This window comes from Lissotriton vulgaris, chromosome 3_1 (assembly GCF_964263255.1).
Source record: "Lissotriton vulgaris chromosome 3_1, aLisVul1.2, whole genome shotgun sequence".
NCBI lineage: Eukaryota > Metazoa > Chordata > Amphibia > Caudata > Salamandridae > Lissotriton > Lissotriton vulgaris.
In genome coordinates, this window is record NC_141689.1 from 2,052,417,526 (window position 1) to 2,052,434,008 (window position 16,483).

General features: G+C 47.3%; 1 protein-coding gene across 8 annotated transcripts in view; it reads right to left on the reverse strand.

Annotated features, from left to right (window-relative positions):
- Positions 1 to 16,483, reverse strand: part of PCM1 (pericentriolar material 1) — a 1,333,387-nt gene that overhangs the window by 527,503 nt on the left and 789,401 nt on the right. The window lies entirely within an intron of this gene.

Sequence of the window (16,483 nt, forward strand, 5' to 3'; positions counted from 1 at the left end):
CCTTGCCTGGGACATACTCCGCTGTCAGCGTGATCTGTGGAGCACAAGCCAGTTCCAGATTTTCTGCGATTCGCGAGATAGTGTGAGCGAACGCGTTCCTCCCAGTTTGTTTAAGTAGTGCATTGTCGTGGTGTTGTCGGTCCTGACAATCACTGGGGAGTTCTTGATGTGCGGTAGGAAAGCCTGCAGAGATAGAAAAACTGCCCTCAGCTCTAGGAGGTTGATATGGAGCTGCTTTTCCTGGTCCGTCCATTTGCCGCTGATCTGCAGCTCTTGAAGGACCGCTCCTCAGCCCTCTAGGGAGGCATCTGTAGTTATCACATGCAGAGCTGCAGGCAGCAGGAATGGTAACCCTTGCGAGAGGTTTTTGGACGACCTCCACCAGAGCAGGGCCTTGGTCATTTGCTGAGTTATCACAATGCGATCCTCGAAAGAGCCTGTGCTTTGAGTCCATTGCCTGGTCAAGGCCTCTTGCAGAGGGCGCATTCTGAGCCGACAGTGAGGGATAAGCAGGATACACGAGGACATCATCCCCAGGAGGGACTTGAAAGTACGGACCACCAAAGTTTTCCTCGAGGCCACTGCTGTGGCCAGAGTTATAAGCTTGTGTTTTCTTTCCTGAGATGGGAATGCTTTTGAACATTCCATATCCAATGTCGCCCCGAGGAAAGTAAGAACTCTGGAGGGATGTAGGGTTGACTTCTGGTGATTGAGCGTGAGACTCAGTTGCTGGAAAAGATTGAGACAGGCGCAGGAGGACTTGACTGCGCCTGTTATAGATGGTGCTTTTACCAGCCAGTCGTCCAGGTATGGGAAGACTTGGTGTCCTTGTTGTCGTAGGAAAGCTACCACTGGGGAGAGGCACTTGGTGAAAATCCGAGGTGCCGACTTGAGGCCGAATGGGAGGACACAGAATTGATAGTGCTGACCTGCCACTGCGAATCTGAGGAATTTCCTGTGACCTTTGTGAATAGGGATGTGGTAATATGCGTCTTGCAGGTCTAAAGACGTCATAAAGTCTCCTTCCTCTAGTGACCCCAAGATCTCCTGGATAGTAACCATACGGAACAATTGAATCTTCAAGAAGGTGTTGAGTGCCCTGAGGTCTAGGATGGGCCCCCATTTCTTCCCTTTCTTTTGTATGAGAAAGAAGCGGGAATAGAATCCCTTTCCTCTGTGAACTGCTGGTACTCGCTCTATCGCTCGTTTCTTTAACATTTAAGAGACCTCTTGTAGGAGTAATCGTAAGCGCCGGTGTTGAAGCTTGCGAGGAGGAGTTGTCGGGGGAATTGAATTGAATTCCATCGAATGTCCGAATTGGATCAATTGGAGCACCCACCGATCCGTTGTTATTGATCTCCAATTGTTGAGGAAGTGTGTCAGTTTTCCTCCAAGTTTGAAAAAACGAGATTGTGGACGGCCTGGCTGTTGGAAACGGTCATTGGCGTCCGCCAGTGGGTTTTCTCTGGCTTTTTCCTCTGTAGTTGGACCTTCCATAAGAGGTCTGGCGACCTTGATGCTGCTGTCTTTGTTGATATTGCAATCGGCCTTGGTTATAGGAGTATGAGGATTTGCTCTGATAAGATCCTCTGTAAGAGGGTTGACCTCTACTCCTGCTCCCTCGAAAGGACTGGTTCTTAAACTGCAGTGTGCCTAGCGCTTGTGCCGTGTCCGTATCTTTTTTGTTAGTTTGTAAGGCCTCATCTATTTTCTCCCCAAAAAGGTGCTGGCCATCGTAGGGCATGTCTAGTACCTTAGTTTGGACCTCCTGGCGAAAGGATGTAGATTTAAGCCACCCCTGCCTTCTCAAGATCGCAGCCCCTGCTAGCTGTCTGAAGCCGGTCATCGCAACATCTACAGCACAATCAATAAGCTCCAATGCCGATGTTTGGCCCTACATAAGGAGTGATTGAACTTCCTCTTTCAGATTATCTGGTAGTTCAGCAAGATACGGGGCAATATCTTCCTATAATTGCCTATTGTAGCGGCCTAGTAGTGCAATGGAATTAGCCACTTTCACAGTCATGAATGACGTGGTGGAGAAGAGTTTGCCAATACTGTCGAGCTTCCTGCCCTCTTTGTCCGGTGGAGCTGACAATGGAGATGCCGGGTTCCTGGAGTTCTTTTATGCCGCCTGGGTAACCACAGAATCTGGCTTGGGATGCCCAGTAAGGCAGGCTGGTGCTGTTGTCGGTGCCTTATACTTTTTATCCAGCCGTGGTACCACTGCGGAGACCGAGGCTGGTGTCTGCTTCAGCTGTTTCCCCTGTTCCCATATGTGCCCAATGATAGGAATTGATCTGGTCGTTTTCCTAAAATCATAGAGGAAACAGTGTGTTTCATGGGATTCAATTGTCATATGGAATCTTGTGGCCGCTCTCTCCACTAAATTGTGAAATCCGCCAATGACCACTGGCAGTGAGTCCGAAGTAGTGGGTTCAGGAGTGGCCGGAGATGGAGCGATGTAGTCCTCATAGTTCCTATAGTCGGACTGGTCGTCCTGAACCTCTCCCTCTTCTCGTTCTTCTCGTTCTTCGCCAGAAGACGGGACATTGTGCACTGGTTCTCTTTCCTGAGGGATCACCAAGTGAGGATGGTGTTGGACCAGATGTAGCTGGATTTGTTTCCATCGATGGGGCAGTGGTTGGTTCAGGAAAGCATTGCCGTATATTCTATGGACGTCGCCAAAGCACTAAAAGGAATTTACCTCGAGGCTGAGAAATTTGGGAAGGTGTCAGGCTACAAGCTTAACACCCAGAAGACGCAAGTATTGTCGAACTACTCCCCAACTGTCCCTATACCCGAGATTTGCACAGAGGCCACATACCTAGGGGTTAAACTAACAGCTAGACTACAAAACATTAATAATATAAATTACAATGACTTGACTAAAAAAAACACCCTTATTCTGAAAAAATGGAACAAACTGCCCTTAAATATGATTAGTAGAATCAACCTTATAAAAATGAAAGTCCTACCAAAATTTGTATACTTATTCGGCTCCATTCCGCTGGCATTAAATAATACATTTTTCCATCATCTAGACGGGCTCCTGAGCAGCTTTATATGGGGCTACAAAAGGGCCGGAAGGCCACTAAAAATAATGAAAAACAATTTAAATAAAGTAGGACTGAATGTCCCAGATTTCAAACTATATTTCTGGTCCTCATTCTTTACTCGTATACGCTCACTACTACACGGAGACAGAACTCTTTTTTTCCACTCTTTTATGCTGAAACAAGATTCTCTGCTTTTTTTGTTCAGAAATAACGATCCGAACTACTACAAAAGGGTAAAATTCAAGACCGCCAGAGATATCGTTAGGATTTGGAATAATATACTAAAATTCTGCAAAACAAACTTCTATCACCCAAAACTTCCTCTTTGGGGTAACCCAGGTCTTCCAGCTATCTTTACAGATCCTATCATTAATAGCTGGTCATCTTTTGGGATTAAGACTCTGGAGGATCTATACGGCTCGCAGGGGTTTTTAGAATTTAATACACTTAAGCAGCTATATGACCTACCTGAAACTTCTAGGTGTAAATACATGCAGATCCATAACTATTTGATCAACAATAAAAAGATACAAAATATCTCCGACTGCGATATCTGGACATGCCTATATTCAAAGAAGAATAAATCAGTTATTAGCGAATCTTATAAAATACTCAGTCTTTTTAGAACTAACGACAGTGATAAACTGGCGGCAAAATGGAGTACCCAGTTAACCTTAAATATTACTCCTAACCAGATAAAGCATTCCCTTACCAATATAAATAATCTTGTACGGTCATCCAGCCTACGGTTACAACAATACAGAACGACATGCATGTTATATTACACACCGGAAAGAATCACCAAATGGTCTTCAAACCCCTCTTTTAGTAGCCGCACCAAATGCCCTAAGTGTTCGCTGGAAGCAGCTAATTTAGCTCATATTTTGTACTTCTGCCCCAAACTTAAGAACTTTTGGGGCGATATACTGAGCGTACTGAGATTAAAAAATATTTCGTATCCCAACATTACGGCCGCTTCGGTCCTACTAGACCTTAACACCTCTGTATCCGCACATTCATCTCTAATTACCATACTATTTTCATGCGCTAAACTTACTCTGGCTAGGGCTTGGATAGACCCAGAACCACCGACGGTTTGGAAGTGGTGGAGCTTAGTAACAGAAATATACGCTATGGAGTTAGCATTAGCAAATCTCAGGGGAACACGTTCACTGATTAAGTTTAATAGAATTTGGGGTACTTTTCTAGATTAAAAACTTTACATTGTTATAATTTTGTATGATTCTTAAGTTTTTTGGTTTAATTCTACAGAGGGAATTTCTTTTTTACTGTGTTTTATCTCATAATTACTTTGTCTCTTGCAATTATAATTTATTGGTTTTCAACATGTACCTTTTTTATGTACTCGTTTATGAACTTTTGCTGTTTTTCGCTTTATTTTTGTCTTCCTGCACATTAATAAAAAATTTGAAAAACAAAAAAAAAGGAAAGCGTTGCTTGTAGTCCTGGATCAAGAACCGTAAGTCTGAAACTATAGACACCGGAAGGCATACTATAAGTCTTTCATGACGCACTTTTAGGCGATCAATTCACAGTGTGACAAAATTTCTTTTTCCATTACTTTAATCCCCATGTCTAGAGCGTGGCCTCTTTCTGACCTGAGCGAGTGCCAGGCGAGGTGGGGCCTTCTCCATATAATATATGGGTGAGTCAATGAACCTATTAAATTTAAGTTACTGTGGACAACAATTTGTTTAACAATTGATTAATGTTCAAAAATGTTTGCACCTTGTCTGTATTTTCTCCATTTTCCCTTAGGAGAGTGTCCGTCACATATGAATGAGACTACCATAAAGAAAAAAATTGCTTTACCGGTAGGTCTACATTGTAATCACTAAAGATTGTTTTTTCACTAGTGGGATCTTTTGAACCATTGTTGCAGTAGTGTTTTCTTTTGGTCCTGATGAAAGCCTGTTGAGGCTGAAACATGTTGACCAGTTAACATCTTCAACTAATAGTAATTTTTTCCATACTATCATCACTCTGCTTTTAATCATACCGTTATGATGGTCACCCTCAAAGTTGTTTCTTGTCATCATAACAGGCATTTTTAACCTCTACACTTTCTGAGCACTGCAACCTTTTACTTTCTTCCCTCAGCCCTTCAACATTTCCTTTTGGCTGTCCGTCTCACTGGTGGATCCTTGTACTAGTATCCTTTGAGAACACTAAGAAAGGATCTAGTGGATACCAGTTTACATCTTCAAAAAACCCAGATGATGAGGTTCCGCCTGCGGGTGGGCTGATGGGTACACTTACTCGTGCTTTCTCTCTCTCCTTTGGGTTGTTTCCTTTACCTTTTGATGTTACACTAGTTTTGAGTGTGTAGTTTCTTCCACAGTACCTCTCGAGACTCTTTGCACCCCATTTAGCGTTTGTTGATTGTCTAGTTGGGGGACAGGGTGCAAGTCGGTCTATAAATTGAGTTTCCCCTTAGACCCCCTACTTTTGTATTTGTTTATACCATAGGTGTGACCGTCGTCTGGACCTGCGAATGCTCAGTCTCTTCTGTAGAAACCACCTCATCGCCATCTTCATCTGTGCTTTGGCACTTTACGATGAGATCTGAAGGACTGGTGGCCTGTCCGTACTGGTCTTCGTCTGATTCCTCGTCCTGCAATAGACAAGACGGGGGTAACTTCTGCACCCTACTTGGAGATGTTAAGTCGGGGGTTATTGGTTGTTTTGTGCTCTTTTTCGTAGGCAGCTCACTGGCTGCTTACAATGGAGTAATCAAGTCCGATTTTTTTCTATAATGTCGACGATGGCGTCGTCGACTGGGTTTCAATCGTCGATGAGGTTTTCGTCGACTGTATCCTCGTCAACAGTACCTTCGTCGACAGTACAGTCGTTGATGGTGTGCTCGTCGACGATGTCTTCACCGTCGTCGGTGACTTCGACGCCGGTACGCCGGTCGACGAGGGCGTCTTCGCCAACTGCGTCGGTCTCGGCTTCGTCGTTGACGCTGATGTCGTCGTCATCGACGGGATCTTCGTCGAGGGCCTTGTAATGAGGATAACCGACGACACAGGCTTACCCGTCGCCGACGATGGAGTTGTCGATCACAATGCAGACGATGCCATCGTCGTCTACACCGTCGTCGTCGATGTAGAAACAGACTGTAGACACAGTCTTCTTCAGCGCTGAGGTAATCGTCGACGAAATAGTCGACGACGGTGCAGGCTTCCTGAAGGCAGGAGCCTCCTTGTCAGACGTTGTAGATCTTGCCTCAGAAGACTTCTTGTCAATCTTTTTAGGAGGAACGTCTGTAGGGCTAGGGGAAGCAACCCTTGGCCTCTTCAAGGATAATTTAGATGAAACTGAAGCCATCTCACCTTCCTCAGAAGATTCCAGGTCCTCTCTGGTTTTCAGCCTGTTCAACCAGAGGAGCAGCCGGCCTTCTCTGCCCTTTAGTGTTTTTGTAGAGAATGTTCTACAAATTCTACACTCTTTAGGAGAATGGTCCGGATAAAGACAGTATAAGCAGGTTTCAAGCTTATCATCGATGTGGAGCCTCTTCTTACCACAAGAAGAGCAGGCTCTGAAGAGACCCTTCTTCTGTTGTTCAGCCATGGTGTATTAATGAAGAAAATATCCAATTTTTAAGAAGAAAAGAGATTAAAACTAAGAAACCTGTCAAGTCAAGTCAAATCATTTATATAGCGCGCTACATACCCGGAGGGTCTCAAGGCGCTTGAGGAAGGGTGGGGAATTACTTGTCGAATATCCAGGTTTTAAGTTGCTTTCTGAATGTAAGGTGGTTCTGAGTGAGGCGAAGGTGAGTGGGAAGTGAGTTCCAGGTTTTAGCTGCCAGGTAGGATCTGCCTCCCATGGTGGTTTTGTTGATGCGAGGTACAGTTGCAAGGGCTTGGTTGGAGGATCGTAGGTGGCGGGAGGGGGAATAGAAGGAAAGTCGTGAGTGGAGGCAGTCGGGTCCAAGTTCGTAGAGTGCTTTGTGTGCGTGGGTCAGGAGGCGGAAAGTAATCCTCTTGCTAACAGGGAGCCAGTGGAGGTCTTTCAGGTGTCCGGAGATGTGGTCTTTACGCGGGTCTGGCTGAGGCGTTCTGGATGCGTTGGAGTTTTTTCTGGAGTTTTGCGGTGGGACCGGCGTATAGGGTGTTTCCATAGTCCAGGCGGCTCGTGACCAGTGCATGGGTGACCGTTTTTCTAGTTTCAGTGGGGATCCAGCGAAATGTTTTTTTGAGCATGCGAAGAATGTTGAAGCAAGAAGATGAGACGGCGTTGACTTGTCTGTTCATAGAGAGTGAGGAGTCCAGGATGACACCTAAGTTCCGTGCGTGGTCCGTCGGGACGGGTGCTTTTCCAAGGGCCTCTGGCCACCAACAGTCATCCCAGGTGGAGGGGGAGGAACCAAGGATCAGGACTTCAGTTTTGTCAGAGTTCAATTTTAGACGGCTGTGCTTCATCCATTCGGCTACTTCTTTCATTCCTTCAGCCGCCTTCAAGTACCGACTAGATAGCAACGCCCACAACAGCAAGGAATTATTCAACATCGTCAAGGAATTTACCAACCCCTCAGCCAACTCCAACGACATCACCCCCTCTCAAGCCCTCTGCGACTCCCTAGCCTCATTCTTCCACAACAAGATTGCAGACATCCACAACAGCTTCGACAACCGACCCGAAGACCTTCCCACCCAACCCTCTGCAGGACCTCCACCCCCCTTGAACATCCTCAATGAATGGAACCCAATCTCCACTGAGGACACCATCCGCCTGATGAACTCTATCCACTCAGGATCCCCCACAGACCCATGCCCTCACCACATATTTAACAAAGCAGACTCCATTATAGCACCGCACCTCCGAGACGTCATCAACTGCTCCCTCAACTCCGCCACCTTCCCGGAAAGTTGGAAACATGCCGAACTCAGCGCCCTGCTGAAGAAACCCACAGCCGACCCCACCGAACTCAAAAACTACCGCCCCATCTCGCTCCTTCCATTCCCGGCCAAAGTCATCGAGAAAGCTGTCAACGACCAGCTCGCCGCCTTCCTCGAAACCAACAAATCCCTCGACTCTTCACAGACCGCACTCATCGCAGCAACAGATGACATTCGAACTCTGCTAGACAACGGAGACACAGTCACCCTCATCCTCCTCGACCTCTCCGCAGCCTTTGACACAGTTTGTCATAGCACCTTAATACAACGCCTCAGAAACATCGGAATCCAAGGGAAAGCACTGGAATGGATCACCTCGTTCCTTGCCGGAAGAACTCAGAGAGTCCGCCTTCCACCATTCAAATCAGAAGCTTTCGAAGTCATCTGCGGCGTGCCACAAGGATCGTCACTCAGTCCCACCCTCTTCAACGTATACATGAGCCCCCTCGCGGCTATCGCACGCCAACACAACCTCAACATCATCTCCTACGCCGATGACACTCAACTGATACTATCACTCACCAAAGACCCCAGGAGAACTCGGGTGGAGACTCCCTAGCACAACGTGCGGTAGAAAATCTGAGAGACTGAGGCTCCTGACAGGAAGGTTCTAGAGGGAGGTGGTAGCTGATTGGCTAACTTCTAGAGTTTGGTCCTTTTTACAAAAGAACAAAGATAGGCTACTAAGGCAAGGCCCTTAGGCCTACTTTTCTCTATGTATGTCTATAGGACATTACTTTTCTATGTACCGGAGACTCCCGTGTCGACGACGGGGAATGATTCAGGCATGCTAATCTATGAAAGTCACCCATAATACTGGATAATTGAAGACTATTGCTATTAATGGAGGTTTAAAAATTATCATTTTGTTCAGTGTCCCAGATTGATAAAAGTCTTCTCTTATGCCACATTGCTTCCAGGAATTTGGCTTCAGCAAAAACAACCATATGTGAAAGGTCTGTTTTAAAAACTCTGTATGCCTGCATACAGTGTTTGAAGCCCATGTTTCTACATGCAGGTATAATCCAATACCTTCTTTCCTTGGCATAAGCAGAACAGAAGAACAATATGTGTAGGTCATTTTCCTGCTCAAATTTACACCCAGGGCAGTAGCTCAAAGAAGGCTGGGTCCATTTACTTGTAAAATCTCGGATTGGCAAGGTACCATACCTCCATTGTAGGTACAATTGCCTTGTGGTAGTCGGAAATATGTCATCTAGGACATGCTCAAATTTATAAAGGTCTTTGAACTTTAAAAACGTTTCTGAAAGGGTGCCAGGTTGTGTGCCTTGCGTGTGAGCTAAAAATTGACTTTCATGAAACAATGAAACCAACTGCTTACGTGTGACCCCGGCACACGCAGTCGCAGGGTTAGACCATAGTGTATGCAGACCTAGGTGCCCAAGTTCATTTTTAAGTGATTAAGCCACGTGATTTTCCCCACATTCGGGAGGGTTAGGATTTCCTGTAGCTCTAGCCTATAGTTCACTTGCTCAGACGTAGTCCAAATCTTCCGCCAAAAAATTAGGGGCTTTACACCCAGCTCCTCGTTAAGTGGTCTAAGACCCAAATCGAGCCTCAGGGGAAGAAGGGGAGTAATAGGGGGTAGGGTTAGGAGCTGCCTGAGGAATTTATTCTCAGTGGCCACCAGCTCACGTTTACACGTGTGGCCCCGAAATTCACCACCATACATGACCGCTCCCCAGGCCTGGAGTTTGTATATCTCTAGGGGTGGACCGATCGGCTTGATGGTAGATTTGTTTTTATTTACAAGCCTGATGATTCCACCCACCAGTTGGGCCAGTTTCAGTTGGGATTTGATTCGGTGATCACCCCAGGACATTCTTGGATTATAGTGACCCCCAGGTATTCGAAAGTTTGAACCCTTTCTAGCCTACTTCCACCAATTCCTGGATTTGGGCGAGTTTTTGACGGAGGATTAAAGATCATATTTTGTTTTGAGAGCATTGATCTCAAGACCATGCTCACCACAAAATGCCTCGAATCCGTCAAGGACTCGTTGGATTCCCATGGGTGATTTAGATAGCAGCAGGGTGTTGTCCGCCAACATAATCGCCGGCACCCTGCTGTAAGCAAGCTTAGGAGCATCACTATTTGGAACCCCGTTCAGATGGGCGATTAACCCGTTGACGTAGAGGCAAAACAGGGTCGGTGCCAATACACAACCCTGTCTTACCCCTCTGTCAATGGGGAATCTATTCAATAGCGTGCCACTCCTGCCACATCTGACTTGTGCATAGTTATCCGTGTGTAATCGGATGATTATATTTAAGAGTTGAGGGGGGATACCCAAGTTTGAAAGCACAGACCACAGTTTCCTGCAGGGGACCAGGTCGAATGCCACCCGCAGATCTTCGAAAACGGTGTAGAGGCTACCACCCTCCAACAACACAGTTTTCCAGAATATAAGGGTTAGCGGAAAATTTGATCCGTTGTGGAAACTTTGTTCCTAAACCCAGCCTAAAATGGGCTCAGGACTGAGTGGTCGAGCATCCAATCCAGGAGGCGGTCAAGAATCAGCCTCGCGAAGATCTTTTGGGGTACGTCGATGAGACTGATGTGCCTGTAGTTGGCTGGGAGCAGAGGAGAACCCTTCTTTAAGATAGGGACAATCTCTGCCCCCAGACAAGTACTAGGCACCGCCATCCCACCCAGGACGGCATTAAATATGACCAATAGGTATGGGGCCCAGACTGTGGGTTTGTGTTTGAACAGGTCTCCCAGGAGCTTGTCCAAACCTGGGGCTTTTGCATCTGCAAGTTTGACGATTGCAGCACCAACCTTCGCCACAGTAAATTCGTCACGGTCCGTCTGGGGAGTGGGGCCGGCCAAAAGCCCTCCTGAGTCCCCTGCCTGGTCTAAGTTTGGTTGTGCGTATAGGGCCCGGAAGTGATCCTCCCACACGCTAGCAGCGATGTTCGCTTCAACTGCTGGAGTTGGATCTGCCGTCTGTGTTTTCACAATCTGCCAGAATTTGCGGGCGTCACTGGATTTAAGGGCGCCTAGCATGTTAACCCAATTATCGTGGTCCCATTCAGCCTTGGCACAGTGGATTAGTTGTTTGTATTCAGTCCTCCTAGCCTTTATTTGCACATTGTTCCCTTTTAGCTTCAGGGCCACAAGGAGGTCTTCTTTAGCCTTCCTGCATGCTCCATTATACCAGGATGCTCTAGTCCCCTTATGTGTTCTTTTGGTCACAACGGGGTTTAGCACATCCGCCAGTGTGCAAGTCAGCTCCTGGTAGAGTGACCCCAGTTTTTTATAATTCTCTGCAGACGGGGGTTGCGGGATTAGGGCCCCAACTCCTTGTAAGACTGGGACAATCAGAGCATAAAGGTGATAAATGTCTTTTGGATTTTCTAGGACTTTCGCCCACCTGACTCTGCGTCTGTCGTTCGATAAAACTGCTCTAATGTCCGGAGGGGCATTGGCCATCTGGTTCTCATTAATGGCACCAGGCATAGCAAATTGTAGAATCAGTGCATTGTGGTCACTTTCTACTCTCGCAATTACGGTGAAGTCAATGACCTTGCCCAATCATGAGTTTCCACAAGGATGTAATCCAATCGTGACTCGTGCCCTGGTTTGTTGTAGGTGGATCTCGGGGGAATGTCTCCTTGAACACGACCATTACAGGCCCTTATCGAGTTAACAAGGGTCAGGGCCATAATTTGAGTAGCTAGTGGTATCCATGCCTTCACCGGTGGGCCCCGCTAAGGGGGGTATTTCTCACTGGTCATCCTCCTCCATGGACACACCCTCCAGCATAGATGGTAACGGCTCAAATTGGCAGTTCAAGTCGTCCCCAACCAGGCAAGGAATACCTTGCAGAGTGGTACTCAGGAAGAGGGAGAGCTCGTCAATTGTGCCTGAGACATTTGCTACACCCACTGTTATGTTATAAGTTATATGTTATGTTATGTTATGTTATGTTATAAACCGTTTTGTAGCGCGCTCTGTTACTTGTGAGTATCCTGGCGCGGGGAAGGGATCAAAGCGGCAGAAAACAAGACAAAAGAGAATCCTCCTAACCTGCACTCGTGAATAGGTGGGTTTTCAGATGTTTTTTAAAAGCAGTGACTGTCGGCATGGAGCGAAGATGGAAAGGGAGGGCATTCCAGGCCCGAGCCACCACCACCGACAGCGACATACCACCCAGTCTGGCGCGTTTGAAGCGGGGAAGAGACAGTTTGAACAACGAGGCAGATCTCAGGGTGCGTGCCGGGATGTACTTAGTGAATCTTCTCTTCAGATATGAGGGGCCTTGGTCATGAATTGCGCGAAACGCCAGCACCAAGGCTTTAAACCGAATGCGTTGTGTTACTGGAAGCCAGTGAAGCGAGCGCAGCTCCGTGCGAACGCTCTTCCATCTGGGGATGTTAAATAATAGGCGTACAACCGCATTCTGAACAATTTGGAGGCGATTGACCAGGTATGCCGGAATGCCACTAAACAGTGCATTCGCATAATCAAGGCGAGCCAGTATGAGTGCTCTGGCAACCGACTCTCTGGCCTCCCTGGGGAGCAGGGGGAAAAATTTGCGGAGCATTTTCAGAGTGGCAAAACAAGTGCCGGTGAGTTTTTTGATGTGATACTCAAATCTGAGATCCTCCGTAAACCAAACGCCCAGATTTTTTGCAGGTCTCCCCATCTCTGTTGGGCCAGGAATGTTTGGGGGCCAGAGTGTGCTCTTGAATGAGGGGGGAAAGGAGCCGTAAAAGAGCACCTCGGACTTGTCCTCATTGCACTTCAGCTGGGCCTGTGTTAACCAGCGAAATACTGAGGACAGACACAGATGAACTGTAGATGTGTCCAGGTTGTCATCTGGCCAGGTAAACAACAGTTGGGTGTCATCAGCATACCCTAAAATTTTAGCCCCGAACTGTTCAGCTAAGTATACCAAAGGTGTAATGTATACATTGAACAGAAGGGGGCTAAGTGTGGACCCCTGCGGGACCCCTGTAAGCAAAGGTCTTTGCTCCGAAGCATACGGAGGCATCCAAACCTGCTGGGTCCTATCTGATAGAAAAGAAGAAAGCCAATCAAGCACCACTCCCCCAATACCAATGTCCGACAGCCGGCCAAGAAGGAGATCATAGGGGACAGTATCGAAAGCGGCAGAGAGGTCCAATAAAATTAGGACCGCTCTGCCACCTCCATCAAGACACTCCCGGATGGTCTCGAATATACATTGACCAGTGCTAATTTGACCGCATTTGGCCACTCCAATAGCACACATTGTACATCCTCAGAATTTGTGTTGAGTGACCTTGCCTTGCAACCTAGGTGACAGCCCACCCAGATGGTTAAGCCCCCAGACGGGCGTCCCTTCCCCCCCCCCATTTTGCCGGGATTGAGAATGCAGCAAATCCAGGTCGCCAATTGTCCTCCCTGGCCCACGTTTCCTGGAATAGACGGACGTCTTGTTTGTCGATAAATGACCCCCAAATCAGGGGAATTTAATTTGTTTGTTAGCCTTGCCAGGTTCCAGGACAGAATAGACAAAGAGCCTAGTTCACCTATAAGTATGTTGCTACTCGGCTCGGGCCTATTTCCTATTTGCGCTGGTGTAACCCGGACAATTTGTGGGGTATTCAAATCACTTGGGTGAGTAGATATATTACTAAAACTATTGAATGAACTTTCCAATGCCCGAGTTTGACACGGCGTTTCCTTGTCGAGACCCTGGGGCCTGCCTACGAACAAGTAACTGAGATTCACCGATGCGTACATTTATATTAACCCGTCCCAGGACACTGGGGCGAACAACTGTCCCCCGCCTATTTTGTGGTCAATCAACCGCGTCCAGACAACTGAACCGGTTGTGATGCGCAAATTGATTAAGCGGGCGGGGGAATAGGGCATGTTCCAGTCCTCCCAGCGTGGACCTCTCAGTGACTACCTGGGCCAAACCGCCCTGCTTTGACCTTTAGGGGCCACCCAGGTCCAGCACCCGTTCTCCTCCCCCGCCCCCCAACCGCACCGATTTGGCAGGATAGAAGGCGGACAACGGCCAGGCTTGGATTAAAGTTTCCTGATTTTCCAAAGACCAGTTACAAATGTGGGCAACAGTCCCCGGGTCCCTAGAGTTTACAATGACACAGTCACCCGTAATATTTTTCTTCGAGGTTCCCACCCAGGGCACCCTTCGGACCATCAAAATTTCACAACTTGTCCTAGGGGGGAGGGTTCTAAATTTATTAAGCCAACTAAAAACTTTATTTTTCAATGATGCATATGATTCAAAATTTGGGGCATCATACACGGGGACTCCACTGAGGACAACCACGTAAGGGGCTGCATCGGGGGGTAGGTGTATTACCCGCTTATTACTTAGGCTATTGCTCTGAGGTGCCTTCTGTCCTTCCAATGCAGTAGTCTTATTGGACCCTAGAGCAGGGTTTGTGAGAGAGCTATCAGGGGTGGGGGGTTGACAGGCCGCGTTGGTATAGAATGGGGTGGGGGACAGGTGGTTGGTGTGGGATGAGAACCCGCCATGGGGGCAATCACATTGCTACAGGTCAAGTCCCCCTTTGCAGGTTTGATTACCTTAAGGTGGTCTGCAACGGCCCCCGTGGCTTGATCTATTTGAGACAGTCTTGCTTCCATTTGGGCTAGTCTTACTTCTAGAGGACGAAGGAGGGACTTCAGTAGGTTACCTAAGTTATGATGTTTTACTGCATCATCGCCCTCCCCCGTGTATTGCTGACTATAGGTGGGCTAGGAGGTAATGCGGGCTGATTATTGACCAAAGCGGTAGATTTAGTAGTAATGGTAATGGTAGGAGCATTCTCTTTATCCTTTCCCCCAGGCATATTCTCCTTTTGGTTGCAGTGCTTAGGAACCTTTGCCTTTTTACCCCCTGATGTTTGTACCCAGCGCTTCCTTTTGGGAACTGCACCTTCCCTGACCCCTCGTTGCTGTGGGTTATTAGGGTTAGCATTACTGAGAGTTTGAGGGATGGCGACTGACATGGGAGACGGGGACAGCTCCGGTGTGTGCGTGATAGCCAGCGGTGGATCCCTCTGTGGTACAATAACCCTCCCCCTACTTGGCGGTGAACCTATTACCACATTAACATCTAGGGGAACTTGGTGTCTATTGGGAGTGATGGCATTCGCAATGTGCCCCAAGGAAGATAGTTTAGCGTTTTTTCAATTCCCTGGGAGATTCTACGTTCCAAGGTAGTGATTTCATGAGAGAGGAAAGAGCTAGCTCTAACAATAAAATTGTCCATTGTATCAACTGTGTGAATAGCCGAAGATAACGCTTTGCTCCTGGTTTCTCGGCCCGCCATACTTCACACTGACAGAAAGTAGGTTACCCCAGGACAGTAGAAACCAGTCTTACCCCAGTTTATGATGGAGAAGTCCAATGATACTGCCAAGGGGAATGGCCCGGTCCGGTCTTGCTAGGTCTGTAACGGGCTAGAACGGGCCAGGGCTTCGCCCGGCACGCGCATGTCCCGCGGTTCGCAGAGAGAGGGCACCCAAATAGGGGAGGAGTTTGGTGGGCGGGAAGAGGGCCAGCAGCGTCTGATGACACAGCGCACTGGCTGATAGACCTCGCAGTCCCGCTTTGTCTACTCAATGCTCCTCTGCAACAGCCCCTGTTTAGCGGCGGTTCCCCGGAATTCTCTTGCAGGTCCCAGTAAGTCCGGAGTGTTGTCCTCACAAAATCCTCTTACACACCTTTCACCACGGCTGCTTTCTTATGCTTCTGCTTGGACTAAGCGAAAGACTATTAGCACAAAGTTATGTGGTCAGCATAATGACCGCAAGACCGGGTCTGCGTAAGCAACTTGGTTCGAAAGCGGAAGTTATGCAAAGCCCACAACTTCTTCTATTCGCTGAAATAGAGCTTTGCCTCCCGGTCTTGGAAGGCTATCAGGTTCATGAGAGCGCTCTTATAGCATGACTTATTTGCCCGATCCCAGACATTAAAGACAGCGCTGTGCTATGACCAACATCATCTTCCTGCAGTAACAGAATAAGCTGGAACCCTGCTGTTTTGGGTGGCAGTATCATTCTCTAGTGCAGATTAAATTGTTTAAAAGTTGTCATACAAACAGACAAAGTTGGGCGGTCCGGATCCATGTCAGAAGGTGCAGGAATAAAGGAACCGATGTCAGCGCACAGGTGTGGCACTTATATGTGGCGCTGTTCCATCACTTCGGGGACAGTGTGGGGTTCGAGCATAGCTGCATAACATTACCTAGCAGCACCTGGGGAGTATTCGAAGGTGAGAAATTTGCTCTTACAAATAACCATTGGAAGAAAATTATTTAAAAAGGACTATTTAAATAATTAAAGGATTTTGGGATAGCCAACATTGCACTGAAGTTCTAAATAGGTAAAATACAGCATAAGGATTTTTGCGAGTTTGCTTAAATTCAAGAAAAAATATTCAATATACGTATACAGCTTTTTCAAAATTAGGGATTGGTAAAGAATAGAAAATGTAGCTTCAAGTGTTAGG